Source organism: Felis catus, chromosome X, assembly GCF_018350175.1.
Source record: "Felis catus isolate Fca126 chromosome X, F.catus_Fca126_mat1.0, whole genome shotgun sequence".
Taxonomy (NCBI): Eukaryota; Metazoa; Chordata; class Mammalia; order Carnivora; family Felidae; genus Felis; species Felis catus.
The window spans coordinates 18688854-18703114 of NC_058386.1; the positions used below are offsets into that span (position 1 = coordinate 18688854).

The 14261-nt window shown below is 38.5% G+C and overlaps 1 long non-coding RNA gene across 3 annotated transcripts in view; it reads left to right on the forward strand.

Annotated features, from left to right (window-relative positions):
- Window positions 1-14261, forward strand: part of LOC109496461 — a 122989-nt gene that overhangs the window by 76523 nt on the left and 32205 nt on the right. Inside the window, exon 2 of one of the 3 annotated variants that reach the window (XR_006593055.1) lies at window positions 5785-5937. The exons of the other annotated variants lie outside the window; for them this stretch is intronic. This is a non-coding gene — a long non-coding RNA (uncharacterized LOC109496461). The remainder of the gene's footprint in view (window positions 1-5784; window positions 5938-14261) is intronic. 3 annotated transcript variants of the gene reach the window in all.

Consider the following 14261-nt stretch of genomic DNA (forward strand, 5'->3'; position numbering starts at 1 on the left):
GAGAGGCTACAAGAAAAGAAGCTAAAGATGAAATTCACTCTGATTTCATAGTTTTGCCCTAGGGAAGACCCTTATAGGCTCAAACCACCTCTGTCAGCCTTAGTTTGATCCTGTAGAGAATTAAAGTTAAGAAGTGGTTTGGATATTGGAGACAAATTGGATGGATATGATGGAGACTGGTGGAGAAAACGTCATTGAAGTTTCCTAGAGAAAAGCAGAGGCTAGTTAATGACACAACTGGAGCACAAGGCTCTGAGAACATTTGCAATTCTATTTCCTTTTCTGTTCCTTTGAGATGGAATTGTGTGTTTACTGGGATAGGCTTGAGTAGTACACAGAAAAAAATGGCTCCTACCAAAGCTGTCTGATTGTAATTTTGTTTCATAATTAAATTAAATCAGGTTGTAATCCCTTAAAAACTCAGCACCCTTTACCTGCTAATGGTGCAGTCAGTCTAAATGCCATTTATAGTTAGTCTAGAGCAGAAAACAATATTTAAAACCAATTTTCAGTCTCAATTCATGAAAAAAAGCCCCATCACTCTATCTTATTTATAATAAACTCATTCGAGTAGATCCAGGCACAATATAAACAAGTGATGGAAAATCCCTAGGAGGTTTTGGCTCATACATTCTGAGCAGACATGCTCTGGAAAACACAGACATTCTCAGGAAACTGCAGTCTGCTGAAAATGCCAGGAGATTTCAGGAGACTGGGCTCTTCATTAGGACTTGGCATCTTTCGTTGGTTTTGCATAGGGAATGGATCAACACTTTTTATCTGATCATCTGTTTGTCCAAGTCTTTGTTTTTTCTAATCCTGTTTCAAATGGATAAGATCTTAAGGCATAAGAGAAAATTCATTCATGGGACCAAGGAAAGTAGATGCTGTCAAGTTACCCAAATCACGACCCATGAGCACTTACTCTTGGTGAGTTGAAAGGGACGTTAGACCGTTTGCATGGAGGTCAGGAGTACGTGAATGTGACAGAAGTGATAGAGTGGAGTGGTGGAGAGTGCAGAGGCTGTGGAGCTAGATGGGCCAGTTTGAATTTTGGCTCTCCTATTATAAGCTGTGTGACCTTAGGCAAATTACTTAACCATTCTGAGCTTCAGGTCCCTTATCAGTAAAATGGAGAAAAACGTCTATCTGCAAAGTTTGCCAGGATATTTAGCTTAGAGAATATTGCTAAGTGTCTGGGACACAATATCCCTCGCCCCTCCCTCCTTCTGACTTTTCTTCCTTCCTTCCTTTCTCTCTTGCTCTTTTTTTCTCTTTTCTTTCTTCCTCTCTTCTTTCTTTCTTTCTTTCTTTCTTTCTTTCTTTCTTTCTGTCTGTCTTTCTTTCTTTCTCTCTCTCTCTCTCTCTCTCTCTCTCTCTCTCTTTCTTTCTTTCTTTCTTTCTTTCTTTCTTTCTTTCTTCTTTCTTTCTTTCACCAAATATTTATTGAGTACCTTACCAGATGTTGTCACTGCTCTGTCCATATTCCCTTGCATCCCTTTACAGCTTTTGTGCACTTGACTCTCAGCGTGCTTTTACTCCCAGAAGGGATTGCCCTCAAGCTGGCAGAACCTGCTTTTCCAAAGAACCAAAAGGCCTGAGATTTTACATCCCCTGTGGGCATCCCTTAACTAATAACAGGTGGGAAAGAATAAATGCTCTGTTCGTTATGTCCCCTAATGAGGACAGCTCTGAGGTATGACCTAGACTATCTCCAGAGTTCTCTTGTAGGACTGAGCCAAAGGTACCATCCTTGGGAGTTACTGTCTCATCCTTGCTTGGTCTCCTTTCCTTTCTAGTTCCCTTTCTCTAGTCCCCTACTAAATTCCTGGTGACACTTCCAAATAAACCAATTGCACATGAACCTTTGTCTCAGGATTTTCTTTTGGGAAACCCAGCCTGAGTCATGCACCTTCCCTATACCCCATATTATTCTGGGTGCTAGGAATGCAGCCGTGAACAAGTCAGACATAGCTTTACTCTCATGTTTTATTAACTGGGAACACTGTAGTAAGAACCCATGGTAAATAGGTTCCCACAGTAAAGACTGCATTGTAGACATTCTGCACAATTCTGTATTTCCTCTGTGGGGGAAGGAATGTAGGCTTCTGAGTTAGAATTCCGAATCTATTTCCTGACTTATTCATGTATTAGATTTAAAACTTTGAGCAGCTGCATTTGTCTTCTGAGCCTCACTTTTTCCATTTATTGCAAATTTACTAATGCTTGCCCTTGCAAAATCACAGCGTTGCTGTAGAGCTGACTAACGTAGAATATGTAAAAGCTTCTATGGCCCATAACCCCAAACTTAGCCATTACCTGGAGATATGATGCGAACAGTCAACAAGTAAAGGCTTTGAAAAATGAAAGTACATGGTGTCATTTTCCAGAACATGTTACATATTTTATAAGGCACTGCTTTAAAAATTAACGTTACTGTTTTTATCTTTGGTGAATTAAACAAGTGCGATTTGATAGGGTCAGTACAACGTCATAAGCTTGGTGTAGTTAAAATGAATATCAGGCTGATGCATTAAAACAAGCAATGCTACAGGTGACAGCAAAATGCAAACAGACCTCCTGGGCATTTTTCTAAGTGTAAAGTCTTGACACAAGAACAGGGTAACAGAGCATGTCCCTCAAAGAAGCCCTGCCATGTCCCCTTCCCAGCTCCCCCTCCACCTGGTGCCAGGGTATTAAGAGCTGCCTCATGTAACTCCATCTTCTGCTGAATGGTTGCCATTCCTCTTGTTTCCTCTGATCCTGCAGAAAAATTCCCTTTGATGTATTCCATCTTGGTATTAAAGAACCAGGCTGAACACTTTTGTGTTCATAGGGATAGGGATACCTATGCCTGCATGCTATTGCTTCTGGGAGCTAAAGCCCTGAGATGCCTGATTCAAATTTTCCAGAGTTACTTATGTCCATAGATGATTTTGATGGTAAAATCCAAAGTAGCTTAAGCTAAAAGGGGACATTCCCTGGAGGGATAGATACAAGAGTGAGCCTAAGATCCTAAGGGCAAGACATGAATTCACACCTCACTAGGGACTGGAAACAGGACCTGGAAAGTCAACATAAGTTAAGACAGACCTTTCCCATTTGTGCTCATTTCTCTTTTTGGGACAACCTAGTGTTTTTTTATCTGATAATCTCTGTTTTTGGATTCATATTTCTCCTACTCTTTGGGCTGATTCTTCTGCTCTGTTTTTTTTTTTTTTTTATGGCATGTCATAGCTGTCTCTAGATGGTGGCATTCAGTCAAGTTTACATCAGCTTACAAAATGACTGCCTACAGTTAGTTGTCCTGACCTTTCTAAGTCCAAGTAACAAATGGTGAAAGACATTTTTTTCTGCCAGTCTAGATTCTCAATTGGTTTTCTTGAGTCAAATGTCCACTTTTGGTCCAATCAGTTGGACTGAGTGGTGAGAGCATAGCACTGACATGGCTTCAGTCTTAGGTCTTAGGAGGAAGAAGATCATTAAAGAAGGGCAACTCAGGGTAGGCACACCTTCTAAAACAGATTTACTACAGTGGTTCAGGTGTCTTTGTGGGGTTTCTTGCTATACTTCTATCACCCATGTCTATTTAGCTCTCATGGAAAAAAAAAAAAAAAACAGCACAAGCCAAGCAGCCAAAGACAAGTCTGACAGAACCATCTGGACTCTATGAAATTTGACATTATTCTGGCTTGCCTTAAACCTATCCTTCTTTTGAAACCTACAGTCTTTTGACAGTTTGTTCCCAAGCAATAAGGACTATACACAGAAAAAGGTACTATTTATGCTTTTTACTAATATAGATTCTGTGATTATTTTGGTTTATTTTTCCACGGAATTAAAAATACTCTTCCATTAGCTTCTTGGAAGGGGTTATTTTCCCATAAATTCTGGTGGAGCATCCATTTCAGTAAAGAATAAACAAGCATATGTTGCTGTCAAGTATTTCATAAAGGGAAGATGGGACTTTAATTTTTACAGTCTGATTCATGTTTCATGGCCAAAGTAAAATAAGATACAAAGGAAGAAAGAGGGAGGGAGGGATGGAGAGAGAGGAAAGGAAAGAGGGAGGGGGAGGGAAAGAGTCGTCAGTCTACTTTTGTGGCTCCAACAGATCTTTCTCATTTGTGTTTCCTCACAAAGCCCGGGGGAGCGGGGGGTGAAACATTTCTTTCAAGTAACTGGTACTTGCTAGAAGCTACTGGAAGTTACTGTTCTCTGCCAGAATGCTTCCTCTTCAAAAGATGAATCCAACATGAGAAGACACCCAAGTTCTTTTGTCTTCACAGAAGGGAAGCTGTAGACCTGGAACCCAGCAGATTTGGTCATTGTAGAGAGCTTGGGACCTTTAGGGTGGGCTGAGATGTGACTGGGCTGTGGGCAAGACCACTAAATTAGATACCCACACGGCTCAGTCTTGGAGTGGAGCGACTTCCTTACTCTGAACATAAACCAGGGCTTTAAAATAGTCTCTCATACCTCAGGCAAAGCTCAAACACAGTAGAGGTGCTTCTCTGTGGCTTCAAAAGAAATGTTAAACTCTTGATTATTTTGTCCTAGTCATGGGAACTCTTACTCTTATTTTCACAGGGGCAGACCTGTGGAGACCAGAGATGAACATAAAGATTTTGTGAAATTGGTCAGAACTGGGCTTTTCCTGCTATATTGCTTGTGTAGAAGTTGTTGTGCTTGTCAGCAAGCTGTTTGAGTCGTGGGCTGGATCCTTTCAGTTTTCCATTCCAGGTCTACCTTCTGTTCTTTTTTCCAACCTGCTTTGTCCCGGCAGGGTAACTTTTATGGATTGCTCTATGGGCTCCCTTACCATTTGGCTTCTACTTGCTTTTGGCCAATGTGAAGCCCCAGTAAGAGCTGGGTGGGCAGGGGGAGAAGAAGATCAGGACTTTTATTCCCCCAGTTCCCTCTGTGTCCAGTCTTTGTGGGCTAATCTCCTTTGCAGAAGACTACAACCATTTAGGTAGTCTGTGATCTTGCCTTTTCAGGCTTCAGAGTGGTAATGGGTCCTTGCTGTGTTATCCTCAGAGTATTGTATTATCCATTGTTATATTCCCTTAAATAGTCCTTGTTAAACTCACCCCTATTTGAGTGTGCCTCTTCCCTGCCAGGATCCTGACTGTTACAAATAGGGATAGCTCTCATATTCTCCCATGGGGGTTCTCTCTAGATCCACTTCCAGCCCTCTAACCTGCTTCATGGTTAGACACCTCCTTGCAATAAGGAACCAATTTTCAGGGATACTGGAAGAATGCTCTGCAGAAAATATTCTCTATCCCCTACTTCTCTTACAATTTCTTTATTAGGGGATTAAATCTTTCGTTCTATTTAGCAATAAGGTTTTAACTTAAAAGATGCCTGAAAGAGGCATCACATTCACTGGTTTAAGAACAACAGAGGATTAGATATAGGTCCTAGACATTAAGAACACAAAGACTGTCTCTGATTTTGAGGAATTTGTAGTGTAGGCCAATAACTGACACTAAATTCTTTCTTGATAGTGTGCTTTGTTAGAGAAATAGGAAGGCTCTGGGCTTTTGGTGGCAATGACAAGCTCAGAGAGAGTGGAAAGGCATTATAGCTCCAAAAACAGATAAACTAATTATCTCTGTCAATTTGGTCCCTCCTTTCTTCTAGCATCTTTGGATTCTTATTGGAATTTGAAGGAACCTTGATGATAATTTACTCTACGTTCCTCCTTAACAGATTAGATAACTAAGGGGCTTTCAGAGACTGTGGTTTACCCAAGTAAACTGGACCCTTGTCTTGTAGATTTTTCAAAAGGCCTTGATGAAATTTCACAGCACAATTGATGGATTCAATTGTGGCTGGGGTTGGAGATGCTTGTGAAGGAAGAATCAAGAATGTGTGATGATGAAGAGGAAATTGCATTAGAAAGAAAGGCATACGTGGGCACTTCTCTGGGTGAGTCAGTGTAAACAGAGGCTTTTATGTGACTCTTATGATAAATGATAAGGAGGAAAACAAAGCACTTATGTTTACTGTCTTCAACAGTATGTACTATGTCTTTTTGGAGTTGAAAAATGTAAATACAAGAGTCTAAGAATTTAGTTGGTACAGTTCCCCCAGAGCAGTCTTAGTGACATAAAAGTGATGGAACTGATATTTACCAGTCCTTGCCAGGTAGCTCAGCTATGTAAATGTATACAAATTGAATTTCGGTATCTGGTTCCATTTGGCCATATTGATATAGGCCTCATCAATTAAGTATCTTGACACCAGGCTCTCATCTTCAATTATCCCTCCACTTGTCTATATAACCTCAATATTGATACTATTGGGGAAGGCTTTGGTGAGACAAGTGAGAGGCTGGCAGCCTTGAGATGGGACTCATAGTGAAAACCAAAAAAATACAAAAGAAGCATTCCTAGAGTGATGCAGCCCCACACTGGATGGACAGAAGGCTGGGAGAGTGGCCAGATGAGATAATGTCTTGGAATAAGGCTACAATGATAAGGGAAGAATGAGGCATGACTTCCACGTGGTATGCTTATTGCTTTTAATTTTGTATAAAGGGCATATCTGTCCAAGAGAGGTGGCTTTTGGAAGAAGAAGCCCTATATTGTGTATTTTAGTTAGTATTTTGCAGTGTTGAGGTCACAACGATCTAACTAAATGAATTATACCATACCTACATGTGTGTAGATACATAAATATGTGTGTCAATGTTGTAGAGTTTTGCCAGATAAGGTTGCTAGTTTATATGTAATTGTTTAGGTTATAGAATTTATAGGGTCAAGATAATTGCTGTCTTAGCCTTTTCCCACTCTTTGGAAGGCTGCTCCACTGATAACAGAGCAGTTAAACCTCATTCTCTGAACCCCAGTATCTCAGGAGATGCACTGAGATGGGGTGACCATGGAGGATGACCTGAAGAAGGATTAGGCACCTGGGCACTGACTTGACTGGGACATTTTTAGAGGGCACCTACCATGTACCTGATCAAGGGTTTATGGTCCTGTGTAATGAATCCTGTACCTACTAGCAGGACTTCCAGGGTTCCCATGATTTTTATAGAAAACTAATACTTCCAGGCTGTTACCTACCCCAGCACATGGACCACTGCCCCGAGGACCTCAGATTGGGAGAGAGAGATACACATCCTTTTCTCACCCTGATTTCCCAACCTTGAGAGATTCTGCCCAAAGACCAATGACCCACAGCCATTTTGTGCATTTATCACCAAGATATCCTTAGAAATGCAAGGATTTCTAAGGATATCCTTAGACATCCTTAGAAATGCAAGATTTTCAATGTTCATGGCTATCTCCTTAATGGGCTCTTAATCTCCAAAGGCCTTGAATTGTGACAAGATTTCAAAGGAAGGGACCCCAGACCAATGGCTTGAGCACTCTGTTGTTTTCAAAGGAGTGCTTAGGTGCAGCCATTTGTTCCCTAGCAGGGAACTGGCAGGCAGCCATCACACTCAGTGTGGCATTCAGAGCAAATGTAGGTTTTCAGGGGGAAACTTGGGAAACACTGTTCTTTGTGGGGCCTGGGATAGTTCCATGTGTTGTAAAACATGCTAGAACCTGAGAAATGGATGATGAATGGGCCTGAAAATCTTGTCTTAAAAAAAAAAACTTCAGAAACAGATGTTAATGGAGACATTTGCTTCTTTGAGTCATTTCATAGTCATTGCCATAATTTTCGTCTCTGCCATTACCATTTTATGGCTGTTCTAAGTTCCCACTTTTGGTCAAGTGATTCAACAGTACCCTGCTACTTGGTGAAAACAAAAATAAAATTCTCAAAGCAGTCCCCCTTTCCCTTGATTGACTGAAGGTATTTTTTTCATTGAGTTGGATGTTCTAACTTTGCTTCGTTCCCATTTATCACCCCATCTCAGATGACTCTGGCTTTTAAATTAATCCCTTTACCCAAATGCCTTAGTCTCATTGCTAGCTCTTCTCCCTATACAGCCTCATCTGTTTGAATTGCCTAGGGAAAATAAGAAATTAAAAAAAGCTTCTTGTATCTCTTTCAATCCCTTTCCCTGCAACAGTATTCTACCAAGGGGGCCTTTTGAGAAGGAGCTTTGGCCTATTCAGAGGCACACAGTATTCACAGACACGTACAAAGTCTGCCCCCAATATTTAATCATTGAAATTTTTCCTTGCATTCAGCTCTAGCCAGTGATCTGGAGATTGCTCAGGCCACTTAAAATGAGGCCAGCTCATCTTTGGGATCTGGTATTTCCAAATGCTCCAAGTTGCTATTCCTATTTAGTTTGATACAGTTTCTTCCATTGAAGTCTCAGCAGGAGCTAAAGTTGCCTTCCCAACCCTCTCATGACTCATTGCAACCTTGGGGAAGTCACTACTGGAATATCCCCAATTGGCTGCAGCACTGGAATTTGCAAAGTCACATAGCAGCCATCCACATGCACCCTAAACTTATATGTCATCACATCTCTCATTCTGCTGAAAAGTCACACTGCAAGGGGTAGCCTAACCGTCGTCATCTGGACAAGGGAGGAAAGAGGGCTGAGGAAGCTTGGGTGATAGTTTCTACATTGCTGCTGAACAGCTGGGTGCACTTGAGTAAGTGCCTTTTCTCTGTTTCTCAGTTTCCTCATCTCTACAATGAAGTAGTTGGATAAGTAGTACAATTCCATATACTTTGGAATCATTCTCCCTCTTAAATTTCGGCATGGAATTCACTTTCCTCAGTTATAAAACAGATTGTATTTCGGAACTTTGTTTCTCACTTGATTATGGCCTAATCTTTTTGCTATTCTTTTGATGTGACATCTTACCTTTTAAGCTTGAAAAAACATTTTTAATCTAAGATTTATCCATATATTACTTTTTGAATATAATAGCATTGAATTATTTTTAGTATGGGTGAATAATTTTCAAATTTCCTTCCTTCAGTTTTACTACATTAGTGAATTTTTATTGCACTGTGACATACATGTAGATAAGTACACAAATAATAAACACACAGCTCAGTGTATTGTCATCAAGTGAACCAGGTATAATCAAAACCCAGAACAAGAAACAACTTAATGAGCTTCTCAGAAGCTCTTTTTATTCCCTGATGAATTGACTTTTTATTCTCTGTATAAGGGCAACCACTATGCAAACCTCTAACACTATATAGTTATTTTATTTGTACTTAAACTTTAAATAAATGAACTCATTATGTGCTGTTTGGGATCTAGCTTCTTCCACTAATGGAGAGTCACATATGTTATGTGGGGAACTGTAATTTATTTATTCTCATGACTGTTAGCCAGTTTACTTTTCAAATGATTTTCTTAAGTTAGCCTACCAATTCAGCCCTGGGTTCTTATACCATATATAAGCTGATGGTGAGTTTCTGTGGGTAAAGAGTATATGTGCTAGAAATGCTAACACTGGAAGTTTGTAAGATTTTCTAACTTTTTTCCCATGAATGGTCGTGGCAACCATTGGAAATGCTGGGGGGGGTGGTGTTTAAAAGGGGCTAGCAGACTGTTTTCTGGATATTTCAGGGGACCCCCAAATTTGCTCATAAAAGAGGAAAAGTAGGCTCCAACAAACCTTACTCCATTTCACTGAACAAAGTAACTACAACATAGAAGCTCCACTGCATATTATGTTGTCAGTGGAAAATAGATGTGGAAGGACACAATCAACAACGATTAATAGATCATATAGATCTGGGGGCTCCAGGTAGGAAGAGAAACCCAATGAGAATGAAGCCAACAATGGATGGAACTTGAGAGCATTATGCTAAGTGAAGTCAGACAAAGTCAGACAAATACTGTGTGATCTCTCTTATACATGGAATCTAAAAGAAAACAAAAACCCTAAAAAAATGTCAGAGAAAGTCCCAACAAGCAAACAGCAAGCTCAGGGTCAGTGTACACACCCAGGGCATTCTGAGTTCACATTTGAAATTGGTCTACCATTGGCGATGCCTTGGAAAAAATAGCTCACAGATAGAGAACAGAATGGTTCTAAGGAAAGAGATTTCAATACAATGGAATGCTTCCTATTTGTTGAGATTATGTATTCTAGTGGGAGATTAGATGCCATTTTGACTGATTTTGGGAATTATTCATATGCAAAACCTTAAAGTTACAAGTAGGATATTATCTCCAACTATTTTTCCTACATGTCTAGTTTCTCCTATACCTGTTGACAAAGAAGATACCCTAGAATTTTTTTAGTGCTTTTTCACCTATCTGGTAAGTGACAATTACTTGTTACTTTCTTCCGTTAGTATTTTCAGCAATTTCCAAAGTGAGTCAAAACGGCAGATTCACTTCCTTTAGATAAGGGCCTGGATGTTTTCTTCTTTCTTGGTTATGGTTGAAGAGCTTTACTTTGACTCATTTCCTTCTATCCATCAGGATTTAGAATGGAGACAACATATATTTTCCTTATTGAAGAGTAGTTGACACACAATGTTACATTAGTTTCAGGTGCCCAACATAGTGATTCAACAAGTCTGTATGTGATACTATGCTAACCACAAGTGTAGCTACTACCATCTGTCACCATACAGTACTATTATAATATCACTGACTATATATTCCCTATGCTGTACCTTTCATCCTGCAACTTACTCATTCCATAACTGAAATACTGTACCCCCCCCACACCCATTCCCCTTCAGTATTTCCTCATCCTCCGCCCTGTCCCATCTGGCAACTGCCAATTCTCTGTATTTATGGCTCTGTTTCTGCTTTGTTTTAGTTTTTAGATTCCACATGTAAGTGAAATCATATGGAATTTGTCTTTTTCTGTCTTGCTTATTTCATTTAGCATAATACCGTCTGTTTCCATGTATTTTATCACAGATGGCAAGATCTGATTCATTTTTGAGGCTGAATAATATTCCAGTGTACATATATACCACATCTTTATCCATTCATCTATCACTGGACACCTAGGTTACTTCCATATCTTGGCTATTGTAAATAATGCTGTAGTAACCATAGGAGTGTATATGTTTTCTTGAATTAATGTTGTCATTTTTTTTCAGATGAATACCCAGTGGTAGAATTACTAGATCATACAGCATTTGTATTTTTAATATTTTGAGGAACTTCCATGCTGTTTTGCACCATAGCTGCACCAGTTTACATTCCCACCAGCGGTGCACAAGGGTTCATTTTTCTCCACATCCTCACCAGGGCTTGTTATTTCTTGTCTTTTTGATTCTAGCCATTCTGACAGGTACAAGGTAATAGGTCATTGTAGTTTTTTTTGTTTTATTATTTTTTTTGAGAGAGACAGAGTAAAAGTGGGGGACGGACAGAGAGAGGGGGATACACAGAATCCAAAGCAGGTTCCAGGCTCTGAGCTGTCAGTGCAGAGGCCGACACGGGGCTCGAACCCACGAACTGTGAGATCATGACCGGAGCCGAAGTCAGAGGTTTAACAGGTGAGCCACCCAGGCACCCCTCATTGTAGTTTTGATTTGCAGTTTCCTGATGACTAATGATGTTGAGCATCTTTTCATGTGTCCATATGTCTTCTTTGGAAAAAGGTCTTTTTAGGTCATCTGTCCATGTTTTAATTGGATTATTTCTTTTTTAGTGTATTGAGTTATAGGAGTTCTCTATATGTTTTGAATATTAACCCCTTATCAGATATCTATCAGTTGCAAATGTCTTCTCCCATTCAGTAGGTTGCCTTTTCATTTTGTCAATGGTTTCCTTTGCTATGAAAAAGCTTTTGATTTTGGTGTAGTCCAAGTAGCTTAATTTTGCTTTTGTTTTCCTTGCCTGAGGAGACATACCTAGAAAAATGTTGCAAACGTGGAGGTCAACGAGATGACTGCCATTGTTTTCTTTTAGGAGTTTGATGGTTTCAGGTCTCACATTTAGGTCTTTAATCCATTTTGAGTTTATTTTTGCGTATGATATAAGTTAGTGGTCCAGTTTTCCCAACACTATTTGTTGAAGATACCATCTTTTCCCCATAGTATTTTCTTGCTTCCTTTGGATTAATTGATCATATAAGCATGGATTGTTTTTTTTTTTTTTCTGGGCTTTCTATTCTATTCTGATCTCTGGGTTTATTTTTGTGCTAGTACCCTCCTGTTTTTATTATTATAGCTTAGTAGTACAACTTGAAATGTGGGATTGCAATACCTCCAGTTTGTTCTCTTTTATGGTTCCATGCAAATATAGGGGATTATTTATTCTAGTTCTGTGAAAAATGCTACTAGTATTTTACTAGAGATCGCACTGAACTTTAGGTTGCTTTGGGTAGTATAGTCATTTTAACAATATTGGTTTTTCCATTCCATGAGCCTGAAATGTCTTTCCATTTGTGTCATTTTCAATTTGTTTTATCAATGTTTTATAGTTTCCAGAGTACAGGTTTTTCACCTCCTTGGTTAGGTTTATTCTTGGGTATTTTATTCTTTTTGCTATAATTGTAAATGGAATTGTTTTCTTAATTTCATTTCTGCTACTTCATTATTAGTGTATAGAAATGCAAAAGATTTCTGTATATTAATTTTGTAGCTTGAAACTTTACTGAATTCATTTATTCTAATGGTTTTTTTGGTGGAATCTTTAGGGTTTTCTATGTATAGTATTCTTTCATCTGCAAATATGGAGGTTTTACTTGTTCCTTACAAAATTGGATGTAAGTTTTATTTCTTTTTTGGGGGGGTCTAATTGCTTTGGTGAGGACTTCCAGTACTATGTTGAATAAAATCTGTGAAAGTGCACATGCTTGTTACACATCTTAGAGAAAAAGCTCTGCTTTTTCATCATTGTGTATGATATTAGCTGTGGGTTTTTCATATATGGCCTTTACTGTGTTGGGGTATGTTCCCTCTAAACCTACTTAGTTGAGAGGTTTTTTTTAATCATGAATGGATGTTGAATTTTGTCAAATGCTTTTTCCGCATCTATTGAGATGATCATATGATATTTATCATTTATTTTATTAATGTGGCATATCATGTTGATAGATATGCAGATATTGAACGACTCTTGCATCTCCGAGATAAATCCCATTTGATCATAGTGAATGATTGTTTTAAAGTATTGGTGAATGCTGTTTCTTCATCATATGGCCTGTAGTTTTCTTTTTTTGTAGTATCTTTCTCTGGTTTTGGTATCAGGGTAAGACTTACCTGATAAAATGTATTGGAAGCTTTCCTTCTTCTATTTTTTGGAATAGTTTGAGGAGAATAGGTAGTAACTCCTCTTGAAATGTATGGTAGAATTCACCTCTGAATCTCTCTGGTCATGGACATTTGTATATTGAGAGTTATTTTGTTTAATTTCATTATTAGTAATTGGTCTGTTCAGATTTTCTATGTCTTCCTGATTCAGTTTTGGAAAATTATATGTTTCTAGAATTTATCTAATTTTTCCTAGTAGTCTCTTTTAATCCTTTATATTTCTGTGGTGTCAAGTAGTCTGTTCTTTCATTTTTGATTGTATTTATTTAAGTCCTTTTCTTTTTTTTCTGGATGAGTCTGGCTAAAGTTTTATCAATTTTGTTTATTTTTTCAAAGAACCAGCTCTTGGTTCTACTAACTTTGGGTATTTTTTGTTCTGCTTTTTCTAGTTCCTTTGGGTGTAAGGTGAGATTGTTTGAGATTTTTCTTGTCTCTTGAGATAGGCCTGTATTGCTATAAATTTACTTCTGAGAACTGCTTTAACTGTATCCCAGTAAACAGTTGGACCGTTAAGTGTTTCATTTTCATTTGTTTCCATGTATTTTTTTTTAATTTCCTCTTTGACTTCTTCATTGAATCATTGATGGTTTAGTAGCATATTGTTTTGCTTTCATGTGTTTGTGCTTTTTCCAGTTTTTCTCTTTGTAATAGACTTCTAGTTTCATATTATTCTGGTTGGAAAATATGCTTGATATTATTTCATTCTTCTTAAAGTTATTGAGATTTGTTTTATGGCCTAACATGTAATCTACCCTGGAAAATGTTCCATATGCACTTAAGTACAATGTGTATTCTGTTGTTTTTGGATGGAGTGTTCTGTATATATCTGTTAAGTCCATCTGGTCTAATGTGTCAAAGATACTGTTTTCTTGTTGATTTTCTCTCTGGATGATCTATCCATTGATGGCAGTGGGGTGTTAAAGTCTCCTACCATTATTACATTCTATCAATTTCTCCCTTTATGTCTGTTAATATTTGCTTTCTATATTCTTCAGTGATGGGTACACAGACAATTAAAATTGTTAGAGCTTCTTATTAGATCAATCCCTTTATCATTATGTAATGCCCTTATTTGTCTCTTGTTACAA